General features: G+C 41.3%; 1 protein-coding gene across 5 annotated transcripts in view; it reads left to right on the top strand.

The window, feature by feature from the left end:
* The first annotated feature begins 2,006 nt into the window (after positions 1-2,006).
* The window catches only part of LOC104596173 (peroxisomal membrane protein 11C-like), a 34,935-nt gene continuing 23,598 nt past the window's right edge, over positions 2,007-13,343 (top strand). Inside the window, exons 1-2 of one of the 5 annotated variants that reach the window (XM_010257227.2) lie at positions 2,007-2,159; positions 2,240-2,365. The gene's annotated coding sequence lies outside the window, so the exon portion shown is untranslated. Of the gene's footprint in view, positions 2,175-2,239; positions 2,428-2,474; positions 2,611-13,343 lie in introns of those variants that run through there. The other 4 variants (XM_010257226.2, XM_088895654.1, XM_010257228.3 and 1 more) reach the window with 4 other exon arrangements.

Here is a 13,343-nt window from a genome sequence, read left to right as displayed (position 1 = left end):
TTAGGCTATGTTTGGTTTGAAGAAAAAAGTAGGGAAAGGAAAGGAAAGGAAAGGAAAGGAAAGTCAAGAAAACCTTTACAAACTTTGTATAGTTTTTGATATCTTTCCCTTCAAGCCCTACCTTTTCCTTCAAACCAAACATAGCCTTAAGGCTCAGTTTGGAAGGAGTACAAATATAAATACAAATTTGTAGAGTACAAAACATTACATTTTATATTATTTTGTATGCATTTGTACTCCTTCCAAACCGAGCCTAAACAAAGTTTTAACTCTCAGCTCTTAGGAGCCCCATCATTTCCACCATCTTTGGGCCATTTTAAGATAAACATCCAAGAGCAGACCATCAGCATTTGCGTTGTTACTAGACCTTGTTAGTCTTCTTTGATCCATTTAGAAGTCATTCTCAGCTTGCAATGGTAAATTCTTACTATTACAACATCAAATGCCATTGCAAATTAACCAAGAATACCTCTCTGCAAACTCATTTCATTCATGCAACCTCCTAAAAAATGCCATTGCAAACCAAGAATACTTCTCTGCAAACTCTTTGATATTAGTCTATAATAGTTTCAATTATATTCAGGAAGGCAGCAGGAAAACGTACCAAGCAAATATTTAAAATTTGCTGATTTCACTTCAGACTTTCAGTTCATATCACAATCTTTGGAAAGTGGTAAATGGTGCCCCTACCGAGTGCTGGCCGATGATGGCTAATTCTCCAACTGACAAGTGGGTTGGACTGGGCTGGAAATTTATTACTAGGATACACTTTATGGCTTTGGCTTTATCCCATATTTCCATCTCATTAAAACATTTAGGGTGTATTTGGTTTGTGGTAATAAGGGTCTGGAATTGGAATTGAAATATTACATTTTAATTCCAATTTCCAACCATGAATGGAAGTGGAATTGAATTCCCATTCCTGATAGAGTGGCTTTCTCCCATTTTAGAAAATGAGAATCCCATTCCAACCAATTCCTATTCTTATTTGAGCCAAACAAATAAATGAAGGAATAAGCTATTACAATTTTAATGAATTTCGATTCCGGTTCTGATTAAGAATCAAACAGACTCTTATTCTGTATTGTACACTTGTACTAATAGTTTATTGGGAGAATGACTGATACCCCTAGTGTCAGAATTTATAGGTTCAATATACGGTTAGGGTAGGTGTTAGATCGGAATTGATGCCAATTCAGACGGGCGTGGGTGCATAGAATGTGGGTATCGGTTCATTTGAATGTTTATAACCCTCTGGTGTAAATTAGAAATCTGCATTAGACAAATCCGTTCTTTTCCGTAGTTTATTATCTCAATAACAAAAACGACACACCCACGTATTATTCTTGTCTCACTTGGTGAAAATAGTGGACCAGGTAATTTAGTTTATTGAACCTTATATATTTTAGGCCCATGAGCTCCCTACCCTACTCCTTACTACGTCATTGCACACGTCCAACAACTCTCCACGAAATTCGACTTTACATTTTACATCTGGAGAGTCTGGAGACTATAAAAGGATGGCTATTAACTCATTTTCTCAAGGCACTCTCCTGATCCAATTGAGTCGATACCACTTTGCCAACCCAAATACACCAATATACAAATAGTGACCGGATGAAGGGGGCCCAGCCCAACAGTCTAATAGTCAATATATACCCGTCAACAATCAAGATAAAAAAAAAGTCCTAATCCAATGGTCTTACAAAACTAAGGAGGACAGCTTCTTTGTCCTCCTAAGTAGGACATATGTCACAATACACCAACTCAATAACCCATAACCAGGTTGTGGTGTTTGGACCTTGTGTATGAATTATAAAAATAAGAAATAGTCCGTAGCAGAAGCCTTATTTAAATTTATTTTTTTCACTCCTTTCTTTGCTAAGCATCTTCGTCACTCTGACAAGTGGCAATATAAAAAAAAAATGGTTGCCATTTGATAAGGGTCCCACTCGCATGTTCTCAACAGAAATTATCTACATCCATCGGATAATCCTAGCGGTCCATTTGTTGGAAACTATGAAAATCTAGGTAGGTCAAGATGGTCAAGTTAGTTTTAAAATGCAGCTGCTACTGCCTACTGCTTTTCTGACGATGAATCGATTCAACGCTTCAACGCTTCAACGCAGGATCGGGTGGAGAAACCAGCTTTCGTACACGTATTTGAAACTGAAGTACTATAATTGCTTCTTCCGTTTACCCTTTTGATTCTGGTTACTTATTTATATTTGTTTTTCAGAGCACACGACGGACCAACAAGCCCCCGTCAGAACCCAGAATCTGTCAAGGCGAGCTGCGAGAGAGGGGGAGAAAGAGAGAGAGAGAGAAAGAGCACATCTGGTAACTGGTGGGTTCGAGTCGACAGGTAGAGATTTTGAAGATCCACATACCAATCATTTACGTTACGACTTCCCGAGCACATATCCCGTAATCCACTCTTCACCATGAAAATCACACCTTCATTTACTTTCGACAATCATTTGCAATTTTGTAGATATCTCATACCACTACTACTCTACTACTGCTACTACTACTACTAGTACTGCTACTACTCTCTAATTATTCGATCATTTCCCTTCTTCTAGTTTTTTCTTTTATAATTTCCATAAGGTCTCTTCTTTTACTGCTTGTAGTTATACTTCAGATCTTTTCTCTTTCTCTGTCTAGCCTATCTAACGTTTTCTTTTCGATCTTGATCTGTTCTGTGATTTTCAATTGAATTCGCCTTAATAATATCGTTTGTGCATTACTAAATGTGAATTTGTCTTTCTCTTACTGTCTATCTGGATTTGTATTTTCTGCCCGGCACTTGCTTACTGCTGCTTAACTTCTATTTTTGTTGAATTGTTCGTAGCTTTAGGTTTCAGTGGGATTTCGTTTGGTTGTTAGATTTCTTTGCCTGCTCTCTATTTGTTACAGTTGTTCTTACCCCACCAATATATTGAAGCATTTAATTGTAAGTTCCTAGTATTGACTTGCTAGTATTGAAACGAGAAAAGAAAGTATTGACTCTTTAGTCTCATTCTATAGAAGTATAAAACATTAATTGATCTAGGTTATTGATTGTCAATCTCGGGCGCCGGTTAGTGAGTAATGGTTTCCCTGGGGCATCTTACTTGCTAAAATTTAGAATTGGAATGACAAAATTTCACAACACGCTATCCGAGGACCCGGTTGCATGACCTGAAGCATGCAAAAGTTGAGATTGCATAACTGTTTCCCAGTTCTTTGTTGTTTCAGTGTGTATATGTATATGAGCCCACTTTTTCAACACCCCCAGCTGGGTCATGGCCTTGGTTCCATAAAAGTGTTCAATCAATAATGCTGTTAGTTTAAAATTAGACGAAGCCTTCTTAGTTTAGAACAAGACAAATCCCACCTTTCACATTTTTTCCCTTCCCAAACTTTCTTGTCTACAATCTTTTTTATGAGTAACTGGTAATTTCACTAATATTGTAAATAGTTGTATTTAACAAGCACAAAGACATGCTGTGATTTCTAGCAATACTCCTCTTTGTCTGACCTGACTTTAGAAAACCTGGAATAGATTTAGCATTGCAGACGTGTCAGCATGTGCCTGAAACATGGTTATGGTACTATATACAAAGAAAACAAATTTGTGATAATGGAGGTCCCTTGTTGTTGGTGGGAGTTAGTGAGTGATTTCGAAAGCAAATAATGAACTTAGCGAGATGGAGAGGATAAGTAAGTAGAACAAATACAGAAAACAAGCAGACACACACACACGAATTTTTAACATGGAAAACCTTTCTGAAACTTGAAGGGAAAAAGCACGAGACACAAACTTCCACTATTTGTCAATGTTGGATTACAACTTCTCTAGTCTCTACCAGAGGATAACATAACAAGATGAATTCTTCTTTTTCTTTGTTATAGCGGGTGACCTTGGTGTTCACTTGTTACGTTGATTACAAGTAGTTGGTACAAGCTCACCTCACACTTGCTTTTCTAAATGAACAGGGATGCATCAATAAATAGGTGAGGGTAAAGATTCATCTTTCAATCATTGAAGATACTTAGTGTGCCAAAAAACAATTTTAATCATCCCGTCATAGAGTTATGAGGTCCTTGGAATACCAAAGGTTGTGGACCCGCAGAGTGCCAAGAATCCTGAGGTCACGAATCACCATCAGCAAAGCCCAAAAAGAAAATAAAATTTGGAGGGCAAGGCTAGCTTGCAAGATCAAAGGAGAGGTGCGAGGCCGAATGCCATGCGAGGTCGAACAACTAGTGAGGTTCGAGGAGCAATGGGGTGGAGCTAGCAATACTGTCATGGCATCACCCGAGGGGCTGCATGGTCGTTATCCCATGGAGCTAGTGAGGCCACGAAATCACCACCTCGTGAGGCTGCGAGGTTGAAAGGCCATGAGATTGCAAATAATTAACTCATCTTATGAGGAGGGAAAACCCAATAAATCTCTCCCTCTTGACTCATGAGGAAGGCTTTACTAAACCTGCCTTGTTCCTACAAATGACAAACTTCTCAACAATCATGGTCTTGATCATTGCATTTGATCCATTCTCATTAGTATGAATTTTCTTAAGTTCCAGTTGCTTCATTTCTAGAGCATTGTGAATCCAATGATATCCAACGTCAATGTGCTTGGACCTTGAATGGAAAGTGGAGTTCTTGTTGAGATGGATGGTACTCTAACTATGTAAGTGAAGAATGATTTTTTTCTTGCTTCAGACCAATTTTTGTAAGGGGATCTCTTTGTCCACAACAACTCCTTGCTTGCCTCAGTGATGGCAAAGAATTCAACTTTGGTAGTGGACAAGGTAACACACTTCTAAAGCTTGGATTGCCACAAGACTGGTCCTCTTGTAACAGTAACTAGATAGCCTATAGTTGATTTCCTCGAGTCAATGCCACCACCCATGTTTGCATCTGTGTAACCATCCAACAGAGGCTTGCCTTTAGTGCCTTGGAGGTATTTGAGAATCCATTTGACCACAACCCAGTGTTCTTTGCCAGGGTTTGAGAGAAATTTGCTTACAACTCCAACAACATGAGCGAAGATAAGCCTTGTGCATACCATGGCATACATCAGACTTCCCACGCTGATACAAAAGGCGCACCTTTTATTTCTTCCTTTTCTTTCTCACTTGTAGGACAATGTTGTGAGCTTAATTTGAAATGTCTTGTGTAGAGATGTTGAATAATAATATGATTATTTGTGGTCCCCATTGCTGCATGTTTCTTTATGTTATTTATGTCGCTGTTAGTATGTTAGCTGTGTTAGTTGGTTGGTTATTTCAGTTATCTTTTAGCTTATGTAAGCAGTAGGGGCAGTATTGGAATTTTACCATGTTTTGAAGTATTAATATAAATAGCCGAGTGGAGCGGCAACTCTTGTTACGACCCACACTCTTTTCTGATTTCTCTCCTTTTCGTTTTCTCTCTTCTTATTCTCTTATTACTCTTGTATTCTTTGTATACTTTCTTATTGAATTCACATCTAAATTAAGACTGATTACAGTCTTTACTAGACAAGATGGTATCAGAGCCAACCTAGGGCTTCTCATTTGAGTCTAGTCAGGCTGACTGCATGAGAACTTCCTAGGGTTGGAAGTTTTAGCAAAGATTGGTCAATCGGCTGGTTCTTAGAGATTGCTAGTAGAGTGCAGAAGATGCCCAAGGGATTGTAGAGCCTTGGAAAGTGTCTAGTGATTAGGAAGAATCAGAGAAAAGGAAGGACGTTCAAGATTAGGGTTCAGACTGAGGATTGGAGGTGGCGTCAGCCTGTTCTGGGTAAGTTTTGGTTTGTTTTTGAGATCGACATCAATCAGAATCTGATTAGAGTCATCTAGATGGAGCGGTTGGAAGTTTTCTAATTTCTCTGGATCTTTTTTAGGGTTTTTCTGACCCTACGATCAGTTCTCAGATTTAAACCCTAGTATTCTGACTGTTATCAGTTTCTGGGTAACGGTTAGACTTGTTTCAGCATTCCAGATTGAGTGATAATAATTTCTGGGAGATTATTAGATCTGTTTCAACATTTCTGGGTGATTGTTAGACCTATTTCAACATTCCAAGTTGTCTGTTAGCAATTTTTGGGTGATAATTACATTTGTTTCAGCATAAAAGGGTTCTTTTTGATAAATTTCTTAATAGAGATGGCAGGAATTGGGTTAAAGAATCAAGGTAAAAGTGTTTTGGGGGCTGGTGGTACTGGAAACATGATTGAAAACACTTTTCAGATTACCACTGTCAAATTTGATGGATCAAATTACTTGGAATGGGGTCAATCAGCCATGATGGCTATTAGGGGTAGAGGGAAACTAGGCTATGTGATGGGGGATGTAAAGGAACCAGCCAAGGAAGACCCAACATATGCCAAATGGGTTCAGGAGAACTATTTGGTCATGGCTTGGCTATGCAATTCCATGCAGCTTCAGATCAACCGAAATTACTTGTGGGCAAAAACTGCTAAGGAGATTTGGGACATCATGAAAGACACCTACTCCCAACCATTTAATGTTGCTAGGGCTTATGAGCTAAAATGTGAAGTAAACAATCTTAAGCAAGGAGAGAAACTGGTCTCAGTTTACTTCGAAACTTTGAAATCCTTGTGGCATGAAATTGATCACCTAGAGACAATTGAGTGGGAAAGTCAGAAGGATGCACAAACCTACAGAAAACAGGTTGAGACCAATAGGGTTCTTGAATTCCTAGCTGGTCTGAATTTAGAATATGATATTGTGAGGCAAAACTCCTCACTAGAGAAAGTGTGACCTTGTCTCAAGCCTATTCTTTAGTGCATAATGAAGAAAGTATAAGAAAGGTTATGTTGCAATATCAGCCTTTGGAATCAACCTTAGCAGCAGTGAAACCAAAGTTTAGGGGTGACAAGGAGAAGGATATGAAGAAGGACGATAAGAGGGAGTTGGTGTGTGATCATTGAAAGAAACTAAAGCATACCAAGAAACTAAAGCTATCACTACTGATGGTGCATCCTCATCCAGTACAAGAGCCACATCCTGTTATGGGCACACCATCCGGCAGCGCACTGCGGAGCAGTCATAGGCAGCAGCACGCACGGCAGGCCGCACAACAGCAGGCACCGCCTGGCAGCGCCGCACAGTAGCACGCACCGATAGCACGCAACGCGCACCGCCAGGCAGCAGTGCGCACCGATAGCACGCAACACGCACTGCCCGGCAGCGGTACCATGAGCTGCACGCACGCACCCGGCAGCAGCAACAGAGCGGGGCCCACACGACAGCTCATAGGGGTGGGTCCACCCTTATCTGGACACGTCAAGCCAACTCGCCGCCAGCTTACCTTATCCTTATCTATCCCTATCCCTTATCTTATCCTATCCTTTATCCTTGTCTTATCTTCTTAAGTAGGAGTTGTGTTACCATTAGGAGTTTTAGTTTAAGTTGGATTACCCTAGCCTAGCCGAATCCAACAAGGAATTCTCTTCTGTAATCTCCTATTCAAGGAGCTACGAATTGAAATAAAGCATTCAGTTTTTCAGCCAAGAAAAGAGTGGGGAGAGTTCGGGTGGTCTCTTGGAAAAATCACCCATTCAGTCCCGCAATAGGGTCTGCACGCAAGGGAAGACGCAAGGGAAGCAGGGCTTTCGCACCGTGGACCGACCCGTGACGGGATCTTATGCGCGGGACCATAACAAATTGGTATCAGAGCCAAACATCACGGGTGATATGGAGCAGCTGTCTTCCAAAGTCCACGAACTGGAACACCAACTTGCAGAAACCAGCATGGAGGTTCGTGAAGTCAGGGAAGACGTCCGGGAGATGCGACGCCTGCTGGAAGCATTCCTCTCCAACAAAGAAATGAGTTCGAAGGGAATCACCAACACCAATAGACGCCGTCCGGACTGGGCAGTGGCATGCAGCGAACAATAGATCACTGCCCCTACAGCCGCAGTTATTTCCAAGGATTAACGCACGGAGGATGAAACTGTAAAGTCTCCTCCTTTGGCCGGGGATGATGTCACGAACATTATAGTAGAACCCGCAGAATGCGCTCCTTTGACGGAGACAAGTGGGCTTGGCGATGTTGCTGGGGCTTTACCGAAGGCCTTGGCTTGGCGTGGACATAAAGCTATGGTTGCGGCACCACAGTATGGTAACTATACAGAAATCCAAGAAACAGGAGTGTGCAAGAGATGTACGGTGGAAGGGCAGGATATAGAGGTCAATTTCTTCCAATCTTATACTGATGGCATAGATTTTGTGTTCATGGACAACCCTATGTTTCGTAATATTGAGGAAAATATATATGGGGAAGGCCGAGAGGATATTCTAAAACGTATGGTCCTCTTCGGTAAGGCCGCCCTTGAGGTCCTCGACTGTAAGCATACCCAATGCGTTCTTATGATCCACAACATAGGACACCGGGGTCATGGTCCAGTACGTGATTTTTGTTATGTGGATCTTCCACAAAACTACTTCAAACTATATGACCCAGGAGGTAGGGAACACTTCAATGGCCTTGCGGTTGGCCTGAGTGCAGCAGAGCGGGTAGTCACTGTAAGCCATGGTTACGCCTGGGAGCTGGAAACTAAAGAAGGTGGCGGGGGTCTGCATCAAATAGTCCAACATTATGCACCGAGGGGCGGGGCAGTCGTTCATATTGTTGGTGGACTAAGAAATAGCGTGTAGCCGTTTGATCCATTTGCAGAGTCCCAAGCCATGTATCCTAAACACGAGCTTGAGGACAAGCTCGTAGTTCGGGAGGGGTGTAATGTTATGGGCACACCATCCGGCAGCAGCACACACGGCAGACCGCACAACAACAAGCACCGCCTGGCAGCGCCGCACAGCAGCACGCACCGATAGCGCGCAACGAACACCGCCAGGCAGCAGCATGCACTGCACGCACCGCACGGCGGCATGCACCGCACACCCACTCGGCACCGCACGGCAGCGACACCATGGCGCGCAGCACGCATCGCCAGGCAGCAGCGTGCACCGCACGCACTGCACGACAGCACGCACCGCGCACATGCCCGGCACCGCACGGCAGCGACACCATGAGCCGCACGCATGCACTGCGCGCATGCACCACGCGGCAGCGGCACCATGAGCCGTGCGCACGCACCCGGCAGTAGCAGCAGAGCGGGGCCCACACGACAGCTCATAGGGGTGGGCCCACCCTTATCTGGACACGTCAAGCCAACTCGCCGCCAGCTTACCTTATCCTTATCTTATCCTTATCCCTTATCTTATCCTATCCCTTATCCTTGTCTTATCTTCTTAAGTAGGAGTTGCGTAACCATTAGGGGTAGGTAATTAGGAGTTTTAGTTTAAGTTGGATTACCCTAGCCTAGCCGAATCCAACAAGGAATTCTCTTCTGTAATCTCCTATTTAAGGAGCTACGAATTGAAATAAAGCATTCAGTTTTTCAGCCAAGAAAAGAGTGGGGAGAGTTCGGGTGGTCTTTTGGACAAATCACCCATTCAGTCCCGCAATAGGGTCTGCACGCAAGGGAAGACGCAAGGGAAGCAGGGCTTTCGCACCGTGGACCGACCCGTGACGGGATACTATGCGCGGGACCATAACACATCCCTAGACACTTTAATCATTGTCCGAGCTGCTCTGACTCGGTTAGAAAGTGAAGTTGGCACTTCAGCATCCTCATCTTAGCCACCAGTTACAACATCTGCTACTCCTACTTCAACATTTTCTCATTTAGGTACAAGGGCTTTAGCATATCATGCTTCAGCTGTTCAGCCCCAAGTAACAATGAACCTTGTTGGGTTATAGATTCAAGTGCTTATAACTGGATTGTCCTCACTGTTTACTACTTATTGCTTATCCTCTGGCAGAGACAAAGTGTCCATTGTTGATAGCTGCCTTGTTCCCATCTCTGCCAAGGGAGACATTAGATTGTCTAATGCTATCTCCTTGTCCTAAGTTTTGCATGTTCCTAAACTTAGTACTAACCTTTTAGTTAGTAGCATCACTAAAAATCAAAACTGTTCCATGACTTTCTTTCTTGATTGGTATGTTTTTTTAGGATCTATTGACAAGGAAGGTGATTGGGGTTAGCTGTGAAACGAATGGAATGTACCTGCTTAGAGGGCATTCATATGGGGAAGATAAAGAATTTGAGAGGTCATTTGTTTCTCAGTTTGTGAGCCAGATTATGCTTTGGCATAATTGGTCAGGTCATTTGTCATTTAGGTCTTTGAAGAGTTTGTTTCCCAGTTTATTTGAGTCAGTTTAGATGTCTAGTTTAAAATGTGAAACTTGTTAACTTGCAAAGCATTGTAGAACAACCTATTCTTTGAGCAATAAAAGAAGTAGTATTCCTTTTGAATTTGTGTATACTGATATTTGGGGACCATATCACATCACTTCTATGGGGGGATACTAATATTTTTTGTTGTTTGTTGGTGACTATACTCGCTTCTCATGGTTTTATCTTATGCGTTCTCGAGATGAGGTCCCTACCTTGACTCGGATCTTCCATCAGATGATTTTAACCCAATTTGGGGTCAAAATCAAAATTTTCAGATCCAATAATGCTAAATAGTATTTTGCAAAACCATTGGCTTCATATTTCCTTGACCATGGGGTTATCCATTAAAGCACCTTTCCCCATACACCTTGGCAAAATGGGGTTGCTGAGAGGAAGAATAGGCATATATTGGAGGTGGCTAGAAGCATTAGGCTGAACTCCAATGTTCTTACACGTTTCTGGGGAGATGCTATTCATACAGTTGTGTATCTCATCAACCAAGTTCTTTCACGGGTCTTAGACATGAAAGTTCCATTTAATCTATTATATTTCGATAAGGATTTGTTTACTATTCCCATAAAGACTTTTGGATGTACTTGCTTTATTCAAATTCTTGAGCCTTATCGTTTCAAATTTGATCCTAAAGTTTCAAAATGTATTTTTCTTGGGTATGCATAAACTTAAAAGGGACATTGCTGCTAAGAACATATTTTTGGGAAACAGTTTGTTTTTATGGATGTCACTTTCTTTGAGGATGTACCCTACTATCATAGAGTTTCTTCTCAGGGGGAGAGTAGTGAGATGGGTTCTCATTCATCGAAAAGTCCATTACCTATCCCTATCACTAAAGGGGAGTGTAGTGAGGAGGATTGTCAAAGGTGCTGAGATTTGAGGGTGTGTCATAGGTGGTGGAGGCAGGTTGATTTCGGTCATCAACAGTCTAGGCCAACTCTAATTTCCTCTGCGGCTCTAGATCTAGGTACCACAATTCCTTTATCTTTCACTACAGATGAGATACCTCCAGTTGTTGAGCCTTTTCTACTTCCTTTGGATGATCTTGATCTTCCAGTAATAGTCTACAAAGGGAAGTGCCGTTGTACCTCATCTACAACACATTGTATTTCCCAGTTTCTGTTTTATGATCATCTGTCTCCATCCTATAAGTCTTTTTTAGCATCTATTGCTTCTATTTTCATTTTTATGACAGTATAGGAATCCTTGTCAGTACTTGAGTGGAATGATGCAATGAGTGTAGAGATGGATCCCCTCTAAAAAACAATACATGGGAGGTAGTTGATTAGCTTGAATGGAAAAAACTGATTGGGTGTTTACAGTGAAACATAATTTTGAGGGCTCTGTTGAAAGATATAATGCCAGGTTAGTTGCAAAGGGGTTTATAGAGATATATGGCATAGACTATTTAGAGACTTTTGCACCAGTAGCAAAGATGAACACTGTTAGAGTTTTACTATCCATTGCAACAAATTTCTCGTGGCCATTGTTTCAGATGGATGTTAAAAATGCCTTCCTCAATGGTGATTTGCAAGAGGAGGTGTACATGGAGTGATGCAGAGATAAAGAGTCAAAATTGGAATTTTATAAAATTTATGTATTTCTGTATTTTTGGACAGTAGGGGTATTTTTTCCATTTTGCAATTTTTGTGGGGTTCAATGATAGGGTTTAATTGGTCTAGTTATAGTTTGTTTATGTTTAAAATTTTAGAGTCATTACATAAGTAGGATTAGGGTTATTGATTCTTCTTTGAATTGAAATAGGATATAATAACTTAGTTTGAGTCCTACTAGGATTATTGAGTCTAACAGTTTGACTCCTAAAACTATTATAAGTCTAATAGTTTGAATTCTAGGATTATTATGAGTTTGGAGTTTATAAATATGTATGGACGTTTTTCACAAAGGCAATGAATTATATTGAGTTTTCTTCAGCTTATGCTAGCTATGGTAAGTGATTCCCATGCCCTAGAGTGATTCTAGGCACCCTGTAAGTAATTCCAGGTATTTTCTCTCTTCTTTCTCTCCCTATTTTCTCTCTTATTCATTCAAGAAGCCATTATAGCCATTGACAACCATAAAACTTTGATCAAGAAGGCCATTCAACATTCTCTAAGGACTAGAACTGAGCTTGTCCTACATCATGGAGTTACCTCCTAGATTCTATAGTGCAGAAGTAGGGAAGAAGGTCTGCCATCTGAATAAAGCTTTATATGGATTGAAACAGTCTCCTAGAGGCTAGTTTGATAGATTTAGACAGGCTCTTAAAAAATTCGGCTATGTACAAGCCCAATCAGATTACACCCTTTCCATTTAGAAAATGGACTCCTCCTTGACTCTACTTGCTGTATATGTGGATGATATTGTGGTGATAGGGAATGATACCTGTGAGATTGACTCTCTTAAGCAACTACTTCACCAAGAATTTGAGGTCAAAGACTTGGGAGAACTATATTATTTCTTGGGCATTAAGATAACATGATCTAAACATGGGATTTTTGTCTCCCAAAGGAAGTATGTTCTTGATCTTTGTAGAAAAGATGGGCAGAATGTCCCATAGGCTGTTATTCTATGTTATATTTATATTCTTGTCTGTAATGGGTCTTATTCTGGACCCATCCTCTTCTATACTGTGTTTTTGTAATTTCTTGCCCAACCAAGGGCCTCTCTTGTAATTACTCAAGAATTAACTTAATAAAATTGTATTAGAGTGTTAGAGGGAGAGTTTAGTTTTGAACCTCTCATCCTCTAACTCTCCTTGCCGCCAGCTCTCTCTCTTCATCTTCACCAACCTTTTCATCTGTTTGCCTTTTCTTGGTTTCATCTAATCTTACACAGTCCCATACTTCGAAGGGCTGTTTTTCAACTTGGTATCAGAGTAGGCCTGAGCTTGGCGTGGCTCTCATGTGGGTATAGTCCAACCGACTGCATGAGGGTGTTCTAGGGCTGGAAGTTTAGACTCATTCGCCTGATTCTTGGAGGTCATTGGAGGGTGCCGAAGACTCTAATCGCTTGGAGAATAGTTCGGTGACCAGGAAGAATCAAAGAGGACTGTTCGGCCCGATTTGAAGCTCAAATCAGAGATTGATAAAA

Source organism: Nelumbo nucifera, chromosome 1 (genome assembly GCF_055504915.1).
Source record: "Nelumbo nucifera cultivar China Antique chromosome 1, China Antique-T2T, whole genome shotgun sequence".
NCBI lineage: Eukaryota > Viridiplantae > Streptophyta > Magnoliopsida > Proteales > Nelumbonaceae > Nelumbo > Nelumbo nucifera.
This window is presented reverse-complemented; position numbering and strand designations above follow the sequence as displayed.